This window comes from Loxodonta africana, unplaced genomic scaffold (genome assembly GCF_030014295.1).
Source record: "Loxodonta africana isolate mLoxAfr1 unplaced genomic scaffold, mLoxAfr1.hap2 scaffold_48, whole genome shotgun sequence".
NCBI classification, from domain to species: Eukaryota; Metazoa; Chordata; class Mammalia; order Proboscidea; family Elephantidae; genus Loxodonta; species Loxodonta africana.
Window position 1 is genome coordinate 1,545,119 of NW_026975196.1, and position 21,649 is coordinate 1,566,767.

The 21,649-nt window shown below is 45.0% G+C and overlaps 2 long non-coding RNA genes across 2 annotated transcripts in view; one reads left to right on the top strand and one right to left on the bottom strand.

Moving 5' to 3' along the window:
• Positions 1–11,010, top strand: part of LOC135229723 (uncharacterized) — a 57,221-nt gene extending 46,211 nt beyond the window's left edge. Inside the window, exons 3-5 of the long non-coding RNA XR_010320399.1 lie at positions 3,044–3,218; positions 7,272–7,390; positions 7,638–11,010. This is a non-coding gene — a long non-coding RNA (uncharacterized LOC135229723). The remainder of the gene's footprint in view (positions 1–3,043; positions 3,219–7,271; positions 7,391–7,637) is intronic.
• The window catches only part of LOC135229722 (uncharacterized), a 202,998-nt gene that overhangs the window by 66,067 nt on the left and 115,282 nt on the right, over positions 1–21,649 (bottom strand). The gene's annotated exons all lie outside the window — the stretch shown is intronic.

Genomic DNA, 21,649 nt, shown 5'->3' on the forward strand with positions numbered 1-21,649 from the left:
GGAAGGGATAATTGTTTTACTGGGAAGGGTGCCTTAGCAGGCAAAATTAGAGAATCTCTTCAGATGGGAGTAAGAGGTCTGGTTCTGTTAGGAAGAGCGATTCAACAGAAATTGGAGGTTCATTGTCCCCCGCTTCCTGACTGTCTGCCCATATGTCCTCATCCCAAGTTTCAGGATCCCATTTCTTCCCAATCAGTGCCCTCACTCTAACTTCAGACACCATTTGAGGCTGGATATTCAACTGGCGCTTTAATTCAGTCACTCTTATGATAAGAATCTGAGTTTATTTTTGGCAGCATTAGCCTTGTTACTATAAGAAATATGGTTTTCTTTCTGGGCACAAGTGGCAGCTTTCAGATCTTGTATGTGGTGCTTCAGCTTTGAGCCCATTTCTTTCATTCACCAGTGTGACTAGCAAAAGCAGGACTAACCAAGCAGCTTCCTTATTATTCTTATTCTGACAAAATTATAGAAAAGTATCAAATATGTAATCAGGCAGAGCCTTGTCTCTCACAAATATTTGATCCAGTGGTAGTAGTATTTTGCGTATTTCTATTGTCACCTCCCACCATGGATTAGCAATAGCCTGTTTACTACTGGAGACAGTCATCAGTGCCTTTAAGACTAGCCAGACTTGAGAATCAATTCAGAAAACTCATCCTTAAGATTTGGTTCCTCTAGAACCACAGTAGGTACCAAATGTCTTAGCTGGGATCTCTAGAGATGCAAAACTAGTGAAGAGAATATATATATATGGAAAACCTAGTCGCATAATGGTTAATAGCTATAGCTGCTAACCAAAAGGTTAGCAGTTCGAATCCACCAGGCGCTCCTTGGGAACTCTGTGGGGCAGTTCTACTTTGTCCTGTAGGGTCACTATGAGTTGGAACCGACTCGATGGCAATGGGTATATATATATACACACACACACATACACACATACATATATATATGCATACATATGTTAGTTGTGGCTGTTAGATGCCATCGATCCTGTGTAAAACAGAATGAAACACCGCCTGATCCTGAACCATCCTCACAATCATTGCTATGTTTGAGCCCATTCTTGCAGCCATTGTGTCAGTTCATGTTGTTGAGCGCCTTCCTCTTTTTTTCTGACCCTCAGCTTTTCCAAGCATGATGAGCCTCTCCTGGGACAGGTCCCTCCTGAAAATATGTCCAAGGCACGTGAGACGAAGTCTCGCCATCCTTGCTTCTAAGGTGCATTCTTGGTGTACTTCTTCCAAGATGGTTTTGTTTATTCTTCTGGCAGTCCATGGTATATTCAGTATTCTTTGCCAACACCATATTTTAAATGAATCAGTTCTTCGGTTTTCCGTATTCATTGTCTAACTTGCTCAAGCATGTGAGGTGATAGAAAATATCATGGCTTTGCTCAGGCACACCTTAGTCCTCAAAGTGACATCTTTCTTTCTCAACACTTCAAGGAGGTCTTTTGCAACAGATTTGCCCAATGCAATACATTGTTTGAATTCTTGACTGCTGCTTCTGTGGGCATTGATTATGGATTCAAGTTAAATGAAATGCTTGATGACTTCAGTATTTTCTCTGTTTATCATGGTGTTGCTTACTGGTCCAGTTGTGAGAATTTTTGTTTTCTTTATGTTGAGGTGTAATCCATACTGAAGGCTGTAGTGGTTGCTCTTCATCAGTAACTGCTTCAAGTCCTCTTTACTTTCAGCAAGCAAGGTCGTATCAGCTGCATATCATAGGTTGTTAGTGAATCTTTCTCCAAAACTAATGCCATGTTCTTGTTCTTCGAGACCAGCTTCTCAGAATGTTTGCTCAGCATACAGATTGAGTAAGTATGGTGAAAGGATACCACCATGACACATAACTTTCTGATTTTAAACCACACGGTATCCCCTTGCCCTACTCAAATGACTGCCTCTTGGTCTATGTAGATATTCCGCATGAATACAGTTAAGTGTTCTGGAATTCCCATTCTTTGCTAAGCTATCCATAATTTGTCGTGAGCCACACAGTTGAGTGTGCTTGTATAGGAAACAAAAATAGGTAAACATCTTACTGATATTCTCTACTTTCAGCCAAGATCCATCAGACATCAGAAATGATATCCCACGTTCCATGTCTTCCTCTGAATCCAGCTTGAATTTTTGGTAGTTGCCTGTCTGTGTACTGCTGCAACTGTTTTTAAATTATATTCAGCAAAATTTTTCTTGCGTGGGATGTTAATGACGTTGCTCGATAATTTCCGCATTGCGTTGGACCACCTCTCTTTGAAATGGGTACACATATAGATCTTTTCCAGTCATTTGGTCAGGTAGCTGTCTTCCAAATATATTGGAATAGTCAAGTGAGCGCCTCCAGCACTGCGTCCCTGTGTTGAAACATCTCATTTGGTACTCCATCAGTTCCTGGAGCCGTGTTTTTTGCCAATGCCTTCAGTGCAGGTTGGAGTTCTTCCTTCAGTACCATCAGCTCTTGATCCAATGCTACCTCCTGAAATGGTTGAACGTCGACCAATTCTTTTTGGCGTATTGAGTCTGTGTATTCCTTCCGTCTTCTTTTGATGTTTCCTGTGTTGTTCGATATTTTGCCCATAGAATCCTTCCTTCAGTATTGCACCTAGAGGCTTGAATATTTCCTTCAGTTCTTTCAGTTTGAGAAATGCCAGGTGTTTTCTTCCCTTTTGGTTTTCTAACTCCAGATCTGTTCACATTATTATTATCATACTTTGTCTTCTCCAGCTTCCCTTTCAGGTATTCTGTTGAGCTCTTTTACTTTATTTTTCCTTCCATTCTCTTTAGCTACTGTACATTCAAGAGCAAGATTCAGAGTCTCTTGTGACATCCTCTTTGGTCTTTGCTTTCTTTCCTGTCTTTCTAATGACTTTTTGTTTTTTTCATATATGATGTCCTTGCTATCATCCCACAACTAATCTGGTCTTCGATCATTAGTGTGCAGTGCATCAAATCTATTCTTGAGATGGTCTCTAAATTCAGGTTTGATATACTCAAGGGCATACTTTGACTCATGGACTTGTTTTAATTTTCTTCAGCTTCTACTTGAACGTGAATATGAGCAACTGATCATCTGTTCTGAAGTCAGCCCCTGGCCTGATTCTGACTCATGGTATTGACCTTCTCCATCATCACCTTCCACAAATTTGATTCCTATCTATTCTGCCTGGAATGGTTCACGAGTATAATCACCATTTATGTTCCTGACGAAAGGTATGTGCAATGAATAAGTCATTGGTCTTGCCAAATTCTATCATGTAAGCTTCATTGTCATTTCTATCATCAATACCTTATTTTCCAACTGCTGATTTGTCTGCTTTGTTTTCAACTTCGCATTCTAATTACGTAATTATCAGTACATCTTGATTGATGAATGCATCACGTTTGATCAGTTTCAAACTGCGGAACTTGGTAAAAACCTTCAACCTCTTCATCTTTCACATTCATAATTTGTGTGTAAATTTGAATAATAGTCTTATTAACTGGTCTTCCTGGTAGGCCTGTGAATATTATCCTATTGATCGTAGTGTTCTACTTCAGAAAAGATCTTGAAATGTTCTTTTTATCGATGAATATGATGCCGTTCTCTTCAGTATCTCAATCCTGGCATAGTAGAACATATCATTGTCTAGTTTAAAATGTCCAAAACCAAGCTATTTCAGCTCACTAATGCCTTGGATTACTGACCTTTATGCATTCCATTTCATTTTTGATGACTTCCAATTTCCCTAGATTCATACTTCCTTCATTTCACGTTCTGATTATTAAAGGATATTTGCATCAGTTTCTTCTCATTATGAGTTGTGCCCCATCAGGAAACGTCATTAAAGTGGGATCTACTTTGAGAAGGTAGCTCTTCCCCACTCATATTTTGAGTGCCTTCCAACCTAAGGGGTTATCCTCTGTCATTCAATCAGACAGTGTTCCAGTACTATTTGTAAGATTTCACTGGCCAGTTGTTTTTAGAAATAGGTCACTAGGTCCTTTTTCCTAGTCTGTCTAAATCCAGAGCTCCACTCAAACCAGTCTACCATGGGTGAACATGGTGGTATTTGAAATACCGGTGGCATAGCTTCTAACATCACAGCAACATGCAAGCCACCACAGTACAACAAACTGACAGAAGAGTGGTGGGAGTTAAAAATAGGAAGAACCAAAAAGAGTGCTTCTTCCATGTCTGCTGATTTAGAGGAACCATGAGAAATTGTCAAGTGAAGAGTGATTCAGAGAAAAACATGGGTAGAGTGTGACCTAATTTCCATAAAAACAAACAAATGAATGTACTTACATGTGTCCCGGCAAAAAGAAGTGTGTAAAAGGGTACATATGTATCTTTGGACACTGGACACTTTGGGGGAGCAGGTACAATATACTTATGTGGGGATGGCTCTTATTATAACTTCTGTATACAAATCTCTTGTTAAATGTGTTATAAGAATGTAAAACTTTTTAAAGTTTAATAACATCATAGGTGTATGTGTGTGTATTTGAAACCTTTTTTTTTTTTTGACTATTTGATATATGTGTTTTTTCGTTATCTAGTGTGGCTATAGCAGAGATTCCACAAGTGGATGCCTTTAACAAACAGAAACTTATTCTCTCACAGTTTAAGAAGCAAGAAGTTTGAAGTCAGGGCACCAGCTCTAGGAGAAAGCTTTCTCTCTTTGTGGCTCTGGGGGAAAGTCCTTGTCATCCATCTTCCCCTGGCCTAGGAAATTCTCAGCGCGTGGACGCTGGGTCAAAAGGACATGCTCCACTCCATGCACTTCTTCCTTGGTGGTATGAGGTCCCTCTCATTTCTGCTCACTTTTCTCTTTGTATCTCAAAAGAGACTGACTCAAGACTCACCCTTATCCTGTAGATTGTGTCCTCCCTCATTAACCTAACTGCCTCTAATCCCGCCTCATTAACATTACAGAGGTTAGAATTTACAACACATAAGTAATCACATCAGATCACAAAATGCAGGACAACCACACAATACTGGGAATCATGGCCTGGCCAGGTTGGCACACATTTTGGGGGACACTATTCAATCCATAACAATAGAGAAAACACTGTCTTCAATGCCAGATTCAGAGACTTTTATCCATCTATGAAGGGCAAACACAGAAATTGAACAAAATTCAGACCAGCGAATTATTGCTTGCTCTTGTAACTAATGACTTCTTCTGGTCTCTATGCCTCGAAATGGCCAAAAAGAATTCTGTGAGGATTAATGCAGTTATTGCTAAAACATCTACTGAATTTGCATGTCTACAGGTAAGGAAGAATACTTGATTCGTTAAGTAACACAGGGACCCTTAGACTATTGTTCTCCTTCTCTGATATGCCACTATCACCTTCTCCCCTTGTTGCTCTCCTGAAAAACCCACACTTGTATATTCTAGGCTTTTTTTCAGGATTGAATTTGCAGGAAGTTGAAGATATATCTTTGAAAGATAAAGAAGACTTTGGCCACATTGTCTTTAGACAGTCGAACTTCCCAGCCAACCTCTGTGCAGGATGGGAATTCACAATCCCTCCTACTCAGTACCTCTGAGCAGGACGGGATTTCTGTTTCATTATCAGGAGACTGTGGAATTCACCCCTCTTCAGAAAACTTACTTTCCTTTGCCTCAAACTGTCCCTCTCAGGATCTGTCACGGTCACTCTGAGAAATTCACATGGGCAGCCTGTATGGAAGTGCCCATCCTAGAGGCCCTGCCCTCCCTTCCTTGCTCCATAGGGATTCCTCTGACACTTGGGGTCACATCTCCCAGGGAGTACACACCTCTGGCACTTCCAGGGATTCCCAGGCCCTGGGATACTGTGGATGGGACTTGGAACTCAATCTGTTTCTTCCCATCCTCACCTTTGGTTATCTGTGTTCTGTCTTCACCAGATTTAGGAGGCCTTGTCTTCTCTTTGCTCGTTTCATCTCAGTCAGGCTTTTCTATTCCAACTCTCTGATCTCAGAACAGATCAGGTTAGACCACAGAAAAGAGAAAGACCAAGCAAACATCACTGATCTGTGCAGAAGCTGCTGGGAAGGGATTCGATTCTCATTGGTTTAGGGTTTTATGCCCGCTGCTCACCGGCAGGCAGGTTCCCCCCAGAGTCTGGCTTCTGTCTGGTACCTTGTACTACAAAGAACTCAGTGACCAGCCCACCTTCACAATCACACCTCCCTTAGAGCTATCTTTGCAGAGGCTCTTTCTCAGACTTCCATGTCCCACTGAAATCCCATTTCTCTTTCCTTACAAACATTATGCTCATTCTCAGGGCCCTGAGACCTCATCTGCAGGTGAGTCTTGTCCTCTTCTCTCCTTGGCGGGGGAAGCTTTTGAGTGGACCTCATGTCTTCGGACAGCTATCCTGGGGCTTCTTCCACCCTGGTGCCGTAGGGCTGCATCTCTCTTTGTACTAGAGGGGGCGTGGAAGGGGCACAAGGCTAAAAGAGGATGGATTTTCCAGGTGAGGTGGGTTTAAGAAGCCTGAATGAACTTCTTCCCTGAAGGGTGCATATTTTGCAGTCCAGACATCCTGCTTCTCTCAGTCTAAGAGTCCTAGCACGTCTTCAGGTGCTTTCTCCTTTGACCTTGAGGCCATGCCTGCAATCTCTGCAGCCAGGTCACCCACATGTGTAGCAGCACCAGTAGGTGTGGTAGCTTCTTCAGCCCCTGTCTCCTGCTCCAGATGCTCCTGGAGGTGCCTGGCTCTTCTTGCCAGGACTCCAGGATGCTGACCAGGGACTCAGTGTTGGTTAAAGGATGTCGGCCAGTGACCACGTGTCCTCATTTCCTTTGAAGGCTTAGGCTAGTTGCCTGGGCAGAAGACAGCCAAGGTCAGTCTGAGCCTAGACACCTAGTGACCGACCTGTGACACTGCAGCGAGTGATAGATGTTAATTTCCATACTCAGGTATCCGCAGGTGGCATAGAGAGATAGTATTGAGGTGAAGTGTAACTAGAGATCACACAATCATGAGGGCACGGGCCAAAGGTCAGGGAAAATAGCTGAGGTCGTGGAGCTCTAGCGGAGCCAGTCTAGGGCACAGGCCTCCCTCCTGTATGTGGCAAAGAGGCGATCCATATGCCGCCATGCGCAGACTCTGGACTGCTGGGGCCCTGGATGCCCGGATTTCGGCCTTGTCTTTGGAGAAGTGACGCGCATGCACTGTGCCACCGGGGGCTGTGCCCCAACAGAAGCAAAATCTTGACAATACGGGCTTCAGTTGACTTTGCCTGTGCTCTCCTTTGGCTGAGTGACTTCGTGTGTTTCCTAGCAGGTGAAGACATTCGTTGAGAGAGGCAATTTCCATGCGTGCAGGCAAAGTGTGTGCTGAGATGATGAGTTGCTGGAGACCAGGGTGGACTCTTCAGACCCAGAATAGGCCTCTGGCAGGTATGTGTCAATGTTTTCTGCCCATGGCACTCACCCGGGTATTTGCATAGAATGTTATCAGCGGAATTAGTAGTCTCCGGAGAGGCTGCCCCGTGTCAGCAAGCTTCACCTGGCCAGGGTCCACCCGTGATGTAGCTCCCCAATCAATGACTACTCTCTAGACCTTCCAGATAGACTAGCAGATCTTCTCTGCCCATGGGCAACCAGTAGAGCCAGAGGCCTTCTCCCTTTGCTCTTTCGTCTCTAGGCATTCTATCAGGCACTCCAAGCTGTGAAGTGCATGGGGGGAGAAAGAAGAGATTTCAGAGAATGAACACATACAGAGAGAGAGGCAAGAGATGGTGAGTGGGGATGTCTTGCATACTGATATCCTGAGGAAAGTGGGAAAATTGGACCCTGGCTTGCTCTGCCAATGCCGTGAAGCAGTCCGCACCAGGGGCTCCCTTGTGCCTGCATAGCCTTTCCCAGGGTGTGCTCAAATCCTTTGGCCACTAGGTGTCCTAGGTCACAATGGAGGACCCTGTGTCATCTGCCTGGTGGACTGGATCTCTGCCATTGGCTAAGTCTTGTCACCAGGCCCATCATAAGCTCTGCCCACTCTTCCGGTGGGGAGACTCTCTCCATGGTGATGGCAAAGAAACCTTAGTCCCGCCCACCTGGCCTTGACTTCACCTACCTGGCCTGCTGACCCTCACCCAGACCTCTGTGTGGATGAAAATGAATGTCCACCAGTGGCCCAGTGTCAGCGTCTGGTATAAAGGATTCGGGACGTTTCCTGAGGCAGAAGGCAGCCTACGTCTGCGGGTACCTGGAAGTCTAGTGACTTGTGATGCTGCTGCCAGTGAGAAATGGTGACTCCCACACTCACATATCCCCTGGTGGCAGAATGATAGTGATGGGTGGAGAAACATGGCTCCGGAGCACATGTTCAGTGGGGCACCGGCCAAATGTCAGGGCCAGGAGTGGACGTCGTGGAGCTGCATGGCGTGCCAGTGAAGGGCCCAAGGATTTCTCCAATGAGGCAAAATGCAGATCAAGCCAAGGAACACAAAGATAAAGCAGCTGAAGAAATTAAAAAGGTTACTCAAGAACATAGTTAAAAATTTAATAAGCTGCAAGAAACCATAGAGAGACTGCAATCAGAGATTCAGAAGATTAACAATAAAATTACAGAGTCAGAAAACTCAATAGAAAGTAATAAGAGCACAATTGAGGAATTGGAAGGCAGAATTACTGAGATGGAAGATCAAACTCTTGGGACTAATATATTTGAAGAGAAAGCAGATAAAAGAATTTTAAATGAAGAAATCCAAAGAATCATGTGGGACTTTATCAAGAGAAATAACTATGAGTGATTTCAGTACCAGAACAGGGAGGGCTAACAGAAAATACAGAGGGAACTGTTGAAGATTTGTTGGCAGAACTTCCCTGATATCATGAAAGATGCTCATCGAATTCCACATACGGTAGATCTCAAAAGAAAGTGACCGAGACACATAATAATCAAACTTGCCAAAATCAAATATAAAGAGAATTTTAAGAGAGGCTAGGGATAAAGGAAGTCACCAACAAAGGAGAGTAAATAATAAAAAACTTGGACTACTCAGCAGAAATCATGCAGGCAAGAAGGCAAAGGGATGACTTACACAAAATATTGAAGGAAAAAAATTGCCAGCCAGGAATCAAACCATAACCCTGGCCCTCTGGCCTTCGGGCCCTCTGGCCTTAGCCCTCTAACTCTAGCCCCTAAGCCCTGAGCCCCAAAGCCCCTAAGACCCTAAGCCCTTAGGTCCTAACCCCCAAGGCCCTAAACTCTAACCCTAACCCAAACCCTAACCCCTATTCCCTAAACTCTACAACCTAAACACCTACACCCCAAAACACTACACATCAAAACCCTACACACTAAACCCTATACTCTAAGCCTCAAACCCTAAACCCAAACCTCAAATCCCAAACCCCAAACCCTAAACCTAACCGTAAACCCTAAACCCTAACACCTAACCCTAACCCCTAACCACCCTAACCCTAATGACCCTAACCCTCGAACCCTAACCCTCTAACGCTAACATGAAACCCTAATCCGAAACCCTAACCCTCTAACTCTAACCTCTAACCCTAACCCTCTAACCCTAGCCCTAATCCTAACCCCAACCTCCAAACCTAACCCCAAACCCTAAACCTCAAATCCCTAGCCCTAAACCTAAGAATGAGCCTAAGCCTAACCCTATCACTTAACTCTAAACCCTAAACCATAACACTTAAAACCCTAACACCCTTAGCCCTAACACATTTAACCCTAACACCCTAAACGCCAAAACCCTAAACACTAACACCCTTAACTCCAACCCCTAACCCCTAAACCCTAAGCTTAAACACTAAACCGTCTAACCCTCTAACCCTAATACCCTAAACCCTAACCCCAGCCCCCAGCCTTAACGCTCACTCTAAGCCTTAAACCTTAAGCCCTAAACCCTAGGCTCTAAGCCCTAAGCCCTAAACTCTAAATCCTAAAACCCTAAACTCTAAGCCCTAAGCCTAACCCTCTAATCCTAAACCCTAAAACCTTACCCCAAACCCATCCCAAACCCCTAAACCTGAACCCCTAAGCCCTAGCCCTAACCCTAATCCTCTAAGCCTAACCCTCTAACCCTAACTCTCTAACCCTAACCACAACACCAACCCCAACCTCTGAACCCAAAAACCCTAACCCCCTAACCCCAAGCTTCTGAACCCTAAGCCTAAACCCTCTAACCCTAAATCCTAACCTTCACCCCCTCACACCCTCACCTTCTCACTCCCTCACTCTATAATCTTCTCAACTTCTAACCCCCTCACCCTCTAACCCCTCACCCTCTAACTCCCTCAATCTCTAACCCCCAACCCTCTAGACCCCAACCCTCTAACACCCACCCTCTAACCCCAAACCACATATCCCAAACAGACCCAACACCAACCCCAACCCTAAACCTAAACCCTGACCCCTAAAACCTAAACCAAACCCTAACGACTAAACCCCAAAACCCTAAACCCCAAACTGCAACCCCTAACACCTAACCTTAACTCCAAACTCTAACCTCAAACCCTAAACCTAACCCTAACACCTAACCCCAACCAAAAAACCCTAACCCTAAACTCTAACCCCAAACCCTAACGACCCTAACTCTAACAACCCTAACCTTAACATCCCTAAGCCCAAACCCTAACCCTTTTTGTTAGCAGCCATAGCACTTAACCACTAGCCACCAGGGTTTCCATGAGCAGTCACAGGAATAGACACATGCACACCCGTGTTCACTGCAACATTATTCACAGTTGCAAAAAGATGGAAACAACCTAAGTGCTCGTCCACAGAGGAATGGATAAACAAACTACGGTACATACACAGTGGAACACTACACGACAATAAAGACCAATGATGAATCTCCGAAACATCTCACACCATGGATGAATCTGGGGCGCATCACACTAAGTCAATCACAAAACGTCATATACAGTAAGAGACCACTATCATAAAAACTCATGAAAACATTTACGCACAGAAACAATCCTTGATGTTCACCAGGGAGACGAAGAGCGGGTAGAGAAAAGCCAACTAAACAATAACCAAAAAAACCAAACCCACTGCTGTCGAGTTGATTCCAGCTCATAGCGACCCTACAGGACAGATTAGAACTGCCCCCATAGAGTTTCCAAGGAGTGCTTGGTGGATTCGAACTGCAGACCTTTGGTTAGCACCGGTGGCTCTTAACCACTACGCCACCAGGGTTTCCAACCAAACAACAGATCGGTGGTAACTCTGGCGAAGGAAAGACGGTACACAAGACTGGGGAATCAATCTCAGCCTCACTCTAACCCTAACCCTAAACCACTTGTGCCCGAGCCTAGTAACCCCAGCCCTAACCCCAACCCCCAACCACCTAAAACCTGTACCCCTAAACCTAACTCCCAAACCTCTAACCCCCAAACCTGGACCCCTAACACCAAACCCTAACCCCTAACCCTAATCCTCTAACCCTTCTGCATCTCTGGGCCTCTCGACTCTCCGTCTATTTTCTTCCTCCAAATCCTACTAACACTCAGTGGAATTTTGAAGTTTGAGCTGTGCTTTGCTTCTTGTTGTCTCCACCGGTCCCATCAAGGCACTGCATCATTTGCTCTGCTTCACTATTCAGTTCCAAAACCATGGCTTAGAATCGCCTGACACTGGACTTCAGCGATTCGGTGCAAGGCCGCGAGAGGGCGCGCGCACCGCCGGTTCTGTTCTGCCCACCAGGCCCTCTGAGCATGGGAACCTCCTGGACCTAAGCCCGGACGACCTGGGTACCGCTCCAGTGGCGACAGCAGAAGCTTTTCTTCCCGAGGGACCCAACGCCCCAGGGCGCTCTCTCAATACTCCCGTTAATGCTATGATTATCCTAACCCACTCCTTCTGTGCGACCTAGTGGGTCCTCTACCAGGTCCAGCCTTCACGACCCGCACCCCCCTGCCGTGGTCATGTACAGGAACCTGCAGGGCCGCGCCCTCCCCGCCCAAGCTCTGCCCCTCCATACCCTGATGCCCTGCAGGCCTCTACTAGGTACCCGCCCAGGGGAGAGTTGTCGCCCCGCACGGGTCGGGGGACACGAGGGAACATTCGGAAACCACCCCCAGGCACGAAGCCGACTGCCGGATTGCCGGTATTGAGACCATGTGAGCAGGGCTGCCCCGCCAACTGGAGCCTGCAGGACATCACTCACGTTTGTCAGCTTCTCACCGCCCTCTGGGCTCCGGGTCCCAGAGCAGCCAATCCCCCGGGGGGGGAGGGGGGGCGGTCCGTCCGCAGGTGCTGGAAGATCGGGTTGGTGCCCATGGCCGGAGCGCTTAAAACCCTTAGAAACCCTCATAAACCGTCAGCTCCAGACTTTCAAATGTCAGCCTGAGAGACACCTAATCTCCAACCTAAAAAAAAAAAACAAAACACACCCGTTGCCATCGAGTCAATTCTGACTCATAGCGACGCTATAGGACAGAGTAGAACTGCCCCACAGTTTCCAGGGAGCGCCTGGTGGATTCAAACTGCCAACCTTTTGGCTAGCAGCCTTAGCACGTAACCACTACGCCACCAGGGTAACCCACTAAACCTACTGCCACCAGGGTAGAGGCTCCAAATCCCGCCAGTGTGAGGAACCCTCAAATCCCCTCAGCACCAGAGACCGCGTCCACAGCGACCGGTACACAGCGCCGCACAAACGTTTAAGTTAACAAACAACATGGTTGCTCAGGACCCCTTCCTGCTACCCCACCCCTGCCACGCAGAGGGGGAGCGGGACCCGGCATCCACACTGTTAACAGACACTGAATCGCTGCTGCATCCACAAGGAGTAGGATCCCCGCGCTGCTCCACAGATTCCCAGGACCCCTTCCTTTCCCGGTGGGGCCGCGCCGACGCCCCAGCCCCGAGAGTAGACCAGCCGGGCGCGGGCGCGGGCGCGGGCGCGGGCGCGGGCGCGGGCGCGGGCGCGGGCGCGGGCGCGGGCGCGGGCGCGGGCGCGGGGTGCCTCAGCCTCCCAGGCACAGTGCCCAAAACAGTAAGGGGCAGCAGAGCCTTGGGCAGGGGATCCCTCTCTCCCCTGTCCGTGGCACCCTACGGAGTCTGGTGGGGGTGGGAGGAGGAATGGGGGCGAGTGCCCCGCCCTCAGTCTGGAATCTCACCCCCCCCGGGCGAACTCTGGGCCTTGGTTTCCCCCCTGGCACAGGGAGCAGGTGGGGGGCGGGGTGGGCAGGCCCCCATCCCCCAGCTTGGCCCGCAAACCCGCCCCGGGCAGAGTAGGGACCTGGGCGCAGCCCTGGACACGGCCTTTCTCCCCAAGCCCTTCAAGCCCCCAGGCCCGAGGGCACTCCGCAGCTGGATCCCGCGGCTGGACCCCCACCCCCGCCCCCCGCAAATCCACGGGGCTGCAAATTTTGCAGACCAGCTGCGTCTCCCGGGCCAGAGGCTCCCTCTCGCAGACCCTAGAGTGGCTGCGTCCGCCCGCCCCCGTGCCGCGTCCGCCCCTGGGGATCACTCGGGACGGGGTACGCCTGAGGGGGCGATGCGAGCTGCTAACCCAACGTCCGGACTCTCCAACCTCTGGAGCCCCCGGGATGCTGGCACTGGGACCCTCCCTCCTGGCGCCTTCCCTCCACACCTTCGAGGGGCCGGGCTTGTTCAGTCTGGGAGCCGGTCCCTCCAGCCAGGTGTCGGAGTTTCATACCTTTCAGAGAACACGGCAGGGAACGCAGCATGAACAGTATCCTCTCTAAGGCGCGCCATCCGGCCCGGGCCCCTCACCACCCGTCCCAGCACTTCCGGGAGTAACTGGCTGGACGGCGAGGAACATGGCTGCCGGCCCCGCCCAGCGGCCCGGGTGTGGGGCGGGCGTGGGGGAGTTGGGTCTCCAGAGGGGAGGGTGGGGTCTAGAAGCAAGGACAAGGCCTAGGTGTACGGGGTGAGGAGACAGGAGACGTCAGGAGAGGGCCCTCTCCGGCGCAGAGTTAAGTATTGGAGGTGCAACGGTTAAGTGCTTGGCTAACTGAAAGGTGGGCCGTTGGAACCCACCAGCTCAGGGGTTGAAAAGATCTGGAGATGGGCTCCCGTAAAGATTCTAACCAAACAAAATCCAAACCAGTTGCTGTTGAATCAATTCCAACTCATAGTGACCCTATAGGGCAGAGCAGAACTGCCCCATAGGGTTTCTGAGGCTATAAGTCTTTACAGAAGCAGACTGCCATGTCTTTCCGCAAAGAACCAACTGGTGGATTCAAACTGTCCACCCTTTGGTTAGCAGCCGAGCTCTTAACCACGGTGCCACCAGGGCTGCGCCATAAAGACTGCAACCTAGGAAACCTTGTGAGGCAATTCTAAGTTGTCATACAAGGTTGATATGAGTCAGAATCTCTTGATGGCACACGACCATGATTGTACTAAGAAAAATTCCTCCAGGGCATCTGTCTACATGACCCCTGAAGCACATATGCATGCACGCTATCAAAGCAGTGCGGCCAAAGACAGGAAATTGGAATAGAGACATTATAGAGTGGACAGTGAAAAGTGATTTCTGAGGGGCATGCAGCTCAAGCGGAGGAGGTAGCATACAACTAAATGCCCTTCTCCTTCTATTGTTCAATGGTCTTGAGAAAGAATGTGTCCCAGGAATTAACTGTAGCCCAGGAGAACTTGAAGACAGCAAATACAGAGGACTGGTGAGGATGCTTCTGCAGTGGTCAGGGTGAGCAGTGATGGTGGCAGTGCAGGTGGGAACAGTGGGCAGGCTTCAGGTGAACTTTGGAGCTTGAGCTGCCAAGAATTGCTGGTGGATCAGATGTATGGGATGAGGGGAATGGAGAATCAAAGGTGACTTCTAGAATTCAGGCTACCATGAGCGCATGGTCACCAGAGCCATTCTCTACCATGTGGAAAACCATGGAGGAACAAACTTGAGAAAATGACCAAAAGATTTTTTTCCGGACAAGTTAGATTTGGATGTCTGAGGTCATCCAAGTGTGGAGAACAGTTCCCAGCTGTGGATACCACTGTGAGGTTTTCCAGGTTCTAAGAATTTGAAGATCATCAGCCTATAGCTGATTTGAAAGCCACTGGTGGTGCGATGATTATGCATTTGGCTGCTACCAAAAGGTCTGCAGTTTGAATCTACCAGTCCCTCCTTGGAAACCCTGTGGGGAGGCTCTACTCTGTCCTGTAGGGTCCCTATGAGTGAGAATCCACTCGATACCAACTTTTTTTTGTTTTGTTTTGTTTTAATACTAAGCTCAGAAAAGTTGTGTGTCAGGGTTGTATTTTTTCACAATACTTATCCAAGCAGTTCGAATCTACCAGCCACTCCTTGGAAACCCTATGGGTCAATTCTACTCTGTCCTTTAGGGTCGCTATGAGATAGAATTGACCCAACAGCAATGGACTTAGAACTTGGACTTAGAGGAGCCCTTTCTTTGTCAAAGCTGAAAGTTTTACTTCATACTTTTAAAAACTGCCATGTCTCATGCTACGTGGCTACCCTTAAAAAAAACATTTTTGGTGCTAACTTGACTTGTCCTTGGTGAAGGGCTCTGTATTCATTTTCAAGGGCTACCGTAGTAAATTACCAAAAACTCAGTGTCTTTAAAAAAACATATAATCCATACAGTCCAAGAAGCTGGACTCTATGAAGAAGAAGGGGCACCAGGATTGGAGGAAGACTCATTAACAGCCTAGACATGCAGATGACACAAACTTGCTTACTGAAAGTGAAGAGGATTTGAAGATGAGGATCAAAGACTTCAGCCTTCAGTATGGATTACACTTCAACATAAAGTAAACAAAAATCCTCACAACTGGAACAAGAAAAAAATCACGATAAACAGATAAAATACTGAAGTCGTCAAGGATTTCATTTTACTTGGATCCACAATCAATACCCATGGAAGCAGCCGTCAAGAAATCAAATGACATATTTTATTGGGCAAATCTGCTACAAAAGACCTCTTTAAAGTGTTAAAAATCGAAGATGTCCCTTTGAGGACTAAGGTGTGCCTGAACCAAGCCATCATATTTTCAGTCGCCTCATGTGCAGCTAAAGCTGGACAATGAATAAGGAAGGCAAAAGAACTGAAACTTGAATTATGTTGTTGGTGAAGAATAATGAATATGCCATGGACTGCTAGAAGAATGAACACACCTGTCTTGGAAGAAGTACAGCCAGAATGCTCCTTAGAAAGGTGGGTGGCAAGACTTGGTCTCACGTACTCTGGACATATTATCAGGAGGAATCAGCCCCTGGAAAAAGACATCGTGCTTGGTAAAGTAGAGGGTCAGTGAAAAAGACAAAGAGCCTCAATGAGACAGATTGACACTGTGGCTGCAACAGTGGGCTCAGACATAGCAATGAGAAAGGCCCAGGGCTGGGCACTGTTCCGTTCTGTTGTACACAGGGTCGCTATGAGTTGGAACTGACTCAACAGCACCTAACAAAAACATCATAAACTCACTAGATCTCCTGGGGATAGAATGTCATATTCACTGTAGAGTAGATAGAGTTTCTTTGTTTGTTTGTTTACCATATTTACTAATACTATGATTTACATTTGATAACTTCCACAATCTGTTGGATCGCTTTTCTTTGGAATGGACACAAACGTGCATCTCTTGCAGCCTGTTGGCCAGGTAGCTAGCTTCCAAATTTCTTTGCATGGTGGAGTGAGCATGTACAGTGCTGCATCTGTTTGTTGAACCAACTCAGTGGGTATTCTGTCAGCTCCTGGAGCCTTGTTTTTCACCAGTGCCTTCAGTGTAGCTTGGACTTCTTGCTTCACTACTACCAGTTCTTCATCATATGCCACCTCATGAAACGACTGAAAGTCGACCATTTCTTTTGGTACTGTGACTCTGTGTATTCTTTCCATCTTTTGTGTGTGTGTGCTTTAAGTGAAACTTTACAAATCAAGTCAGTCTCTCATACAAAAATTTGTATATGGCTTGCTATATACTCCTAGTTCCTCTCCCACTAATGAGACAGCACACTCCTTCTCTCAGCCCTGTATTCCCCGTGTCCATTCAGCCACTTTCTGTCCCCCTCTGCCTTCTCATCTCCAATCCAAACGGGAGCTGCCCACATAGTCTCATGTGTCCACTTGAGACAAGAAGGTCACTCCTCACCACTATCATTTTCTATCCTATAATCCAGTCCAATCCCTGTCTGAAGAGTTGGCTTTGGGAATGGTTCCAGTCTTGGGCCAACAGAAGGTCTGGGGACCGTGACCTCCAGGGTTCCTCTAGTCTCAGTCAGATTATTAAGTCTGATTTTTTTATGGGACTTTGAGGTCTGCAATCTCACTGCTCTCGTGCTCCATCAGGGATGCTCTGTTTCGTTCCCTGTCGGGGCAGTCTTCGGTTGTAGACGGGCATCATCTAGTTCTTCTGGTCTCAGGCTGATGTAGTCTCGGATTTACGGGGCCATTTCTGTCTTCTGGACTCATAATTACCTTGTATCTTTGGTGTTCTTCATTCTCCTTTGCTCCAGGTAGGTTGAGACCAATGGATGCATCTTAGATGGCCGCTTGATAGTGTTTTTAAGACTGCAGACGCCACTCACCAAAGTGGGATGCAGAATGTTTTCTTAATAGATTTTATTATGTCAATTGACCTAGATGTCCCCTGAAAACATGGTCCCCCAAATGCTGCCCCTGCTACTCTGGCCTTCGGAGCATTTGGTTTATTCAGGAAACTGCTTTTGATTTAGTCCAGTTATGCTGACCTCTCCTTTATTGTATGTTGTCTTTCCCTTCACCTAAAATAGTTCTTGTCTACTATCTAAATTTGCGAATATCCTTCTCCCTCCCTTTCTCCCCACCCTCGTACCCATCAAAGAATATTTTCTTCTCTGTTTAAACTATTTCTCAAGTTCTTACAATAGTGGTCTCATACAATATTCGTCCTTTTGCAACTGACTAATTTCACTCAGCCTAATGCCCTCCAGATTCCTCCAAGCTATGAAATATTTCATGGATTCATCATTGTTCTTGATCTATGTGAAGTATTCCATCGTGTGAATGTACCACAATTTATTTATCCATTCATCTGTTGATGGGCACCTTGGTTACTTCCATCTTTTTGCTATTGTAAACAGTGCTGCAGTGAACATCGTTGTGCATATATCTGTTCGTATAAAGGCTCTTATTTCTCTAAGATATATTCCAAGGAGTGGGATTGCCATATCCTATGGTAGTTCTATTTCTAGCTTTTTAAGGGAGTGCCAGATTGATTTCCAAAGTGGCTGTACCATTTTAAATTCCCACCAGTGGTGAATAAATGTTCCAGGCTCTCTACAACCTCTCCAACATTTATTATTTTGTGATTTGGGATTAATGGCAGCCTTTTTTTGCTGGAGTGACATGGTATCTCATTGTAGTTGTGATTTACATTTCTCTAATGGCATTTTTTTTTTAATGGCTAATGATTGTGAGCATTTCCTCTTGTATCTGTTACCTGCCTGAATGTCTTCTTCGTTGAAGTGCCTGTTCCTATCCTTTGCCCATTTTTAAAATGGGTTATTTGTCTTTTTGTTGTTGAGTTTTTGCATTATCATGTAGATTTTAGAGATCAGATGCTGATCGGAAATGTTATAGCTAAAAACTGTTTCCCAGTCTGTCGGTAATCAGTTTACTCTTCTGGGGAAGACTTTGGATGAGCATAAGTGTTTGATTATTAGGAGTTATCTCATTTTTCTTTGGGTGCTTGTACATTGTTAGTAATGTTTTTTGTACTGTTTATGCTATGTATTAGGGCTCCTAGTGTTGTCCCTGTTTTTTCTTCCATGATTTTTATCATTTTAGATTTCATATTTAGGTCTTTGATCCATTTCAGTTAGTTTTTGTGCATGGTGTGAGGTATGGATCTTGTTTCATTTTTTTGTGGAGGGATATCCAGTTATGCCAGCACCATTTGTTAAAGAGGCTGTCTTTCCCCCGTTTAACTGACTTTGAGCCTTTATCAAATATCAGCTAATAAGTGAATGGATTTATGTCTGGATTCTCAATTCTGTTCCATTGGTCTATGTGTCTGCTGCTGTACCGGTACCAGGCTGTTTTGACTACTATGGTGGTATAATAAGTTCTAAAATCCATAGAGAGATAGTATTCCACTTTGTTCTTCTTTTTCAGTAATGCTTCATTTATCTGGGGCCTCTTTCCCTTCCATATGAAGTTGGTGATTTGTTTCTCCATCACATTAAAAAATGTCCTTGGAATTTGGATTGGAATTGCAGCATATCTATAGATCGCTTTCAGTAGAAGAGACATTTTTACAATGTTCAGTGTTCCTATCTATGATCAAGGTATGTTTGTCCACTTACGTAAGTCTCTTTTGATTTCTTTTAGTAGTGTCTTGTAGTTTTGTTTGTATAGGTCTTTTATGTCTCTGGTTACAATATTATTCCTAGTATTTTATCTTCTTGGGGGCTACTGTAAATGGCATTGATTTGGTGATTTCTCTCTTTGATGTTCTTTTTGTTGGTGTAGAGGAATCCAACTGATTTTTGTATGTTTATCTTGTATCCTGATATTCTGCTGAACTCTTCTATTAGTTTCAGTAGTTTTCTTGAGGATTCTTTTGGGTTTTCTCTGTATAAGATCAAGTCATCTGCAAATAGAAATACTTTTATTTCTTCTTTACCAATCTGGATGCCCTTTATTTCTTTATCTGGCCCAATTGCTCTGGCTAGGAGCTCCAGCACACTGTTGAATAAGAGTCGTGATAAAGGGCATCCTTGTCTGGTTCCCCATCTCAAGGGAGTGCTTTCAGAGTCTCTCCATTTAGGGTGATGTTGGCTGTTGGCTTTATATAAATGCCCTTTATTGTGTTGAGGAATTTTCCTTCTATTCCTATTTTCTGAGAGTTTTTATCATGAATGGGTGTTGGACTTTGTCAAATGCCTTTTCTGCATCAATTGATAAGATCATGTGGTTCTTGTCCTTTGTTTTACCTATATGGTGGATTACTTCGATTGTTCTTCTAATGTTGAACCATCCCTGCATACCTAGTATGAATCCCATGTGGTCATGGTGAATTATTTTTTTGATATGTTATTGAATTCTATTGGGTAGAATTTTGTGGAGGTTTTTTGCATCTAAGTTCATGAGGAATATAGGTCTGTAATTTTGTGTGTGTGTGTGTGGTGTCTTTACCTGGTTTTGGTATCAGGGATATGCTGGCTTCATAGAATGAGTTTGGGAGTATTCCATCTTTTTCAATGCTCTAAAATACCTTTACTAGTAGTACTGTTAACTCTTCCCTGAAAGTTTGGTAGAACTCACCGGGGAAGCTGTCAGGGCCAGGGCTTTGTTGTTGTTGTTGTTGGGAGATTTTTAATTTTTTTAATTACCTTTTTCAACCTCTCCTTCTGTTATGGGTTTATTTAATTGTTCTACCTCTGTTTCTGTTAGTTTAGGTAGGCAATGTGTTTCTAGAAATTCATCCATTTCTTCTAGGTTTTCAAAGCTGTTAGAGTATGATTTTTCATACTAATCTGATATGATTCTTTTAATTTCAGTTGGGTCTGTTGTGATGTTGGGTAATTTGCTTCTTCTCCTTTTTTTCTTCTGTCAGTTTGGCCAATGTTTTAGCAATTTTGTTAATTTTTTCAAAGAACCAGCTTTTGGTCTTGTTAACTCTTTCAACTTTTTTTTCTGTTCTCTATTTCATTTAATTCTGCTCTACTTTTTATTATTTAATTTCTTCTGATGACTGAGGGTTTCTTTTGTTGCTCTCTTTTTATTTGTTCAAGTTGTAGGGATAATTCTTTGATTTTGGCCCTTTCTCCTTTTTGAATGTGTGCATGTATTGCTATAAATTGACCTCTGAGCATGCTTTACCTGTGTCTCAAAGGTTCTGGTAGGAAGTGTTTTCATTCTCATTGGATACTGTGAATTTCTTTATTCCATCCTTAATTTCTTCTATAACCCAGTCGTTTTTAAGCAAGGTATGCTCAGGTTCTGAGTGGTTGATTTCATTTCCCTGCTTTTTTTTTTTTGTTTTTGATTTCTACTTTTATAGCTTCCTGGTCAGAGAAGATGCTTTGCAATATTTTGATGTATTGGACTCTGTTAAGGTGTGCTTCATGGCCTAATATGTGGTCTCTCCCAGAGAATGTTCCATATGCATTGGAAAAGAAAGTATACTTGGCTGCTGTTGGGTGGAGTGTTCTGTATATGTATGTGAAGTCAAGTTGGTTGATTGTGGCATTTAGATTTTCCATGTCTTTACTGAGCTTCTTTCTGAATGTTCTGTTCTTCACCAAAGTGGTATGTCGAAGTCAGCTAATATTATTGTGGAGCTGTGTATCTCACTTTACAATGCTGTTAGAGTTTGTTTTATGTATCTTGAAGCCCTGTCATTGGGTGTGTATATATTTAATATGGTGATATCCTCCTGGTATGTTGTCTGTTTAATCATTATATAGTGTCCTTCCTTATCCTTTTTGGTGAATTTAACTTTAAAGTCTATTTTGTCAGAAATTGATATTGCCATTCTTGCTCTTTTTTGATTGTTGTTTGCTTGATATATATTTTTGCCATCCTTTGGTTTTAGTTTGTTTGTGTCTTTAAGGAGTGTCTCTTGTAGGCAGCATATAGATGGATCGTGTTTTTTAATCCATTCTTTCACTCTCTGTCTCTATTGGTGCATTTAGTCCATTTACATTCAGTGTAATTATGGTAGTTATGAGTTTTCTGCCATCATTTTGATAT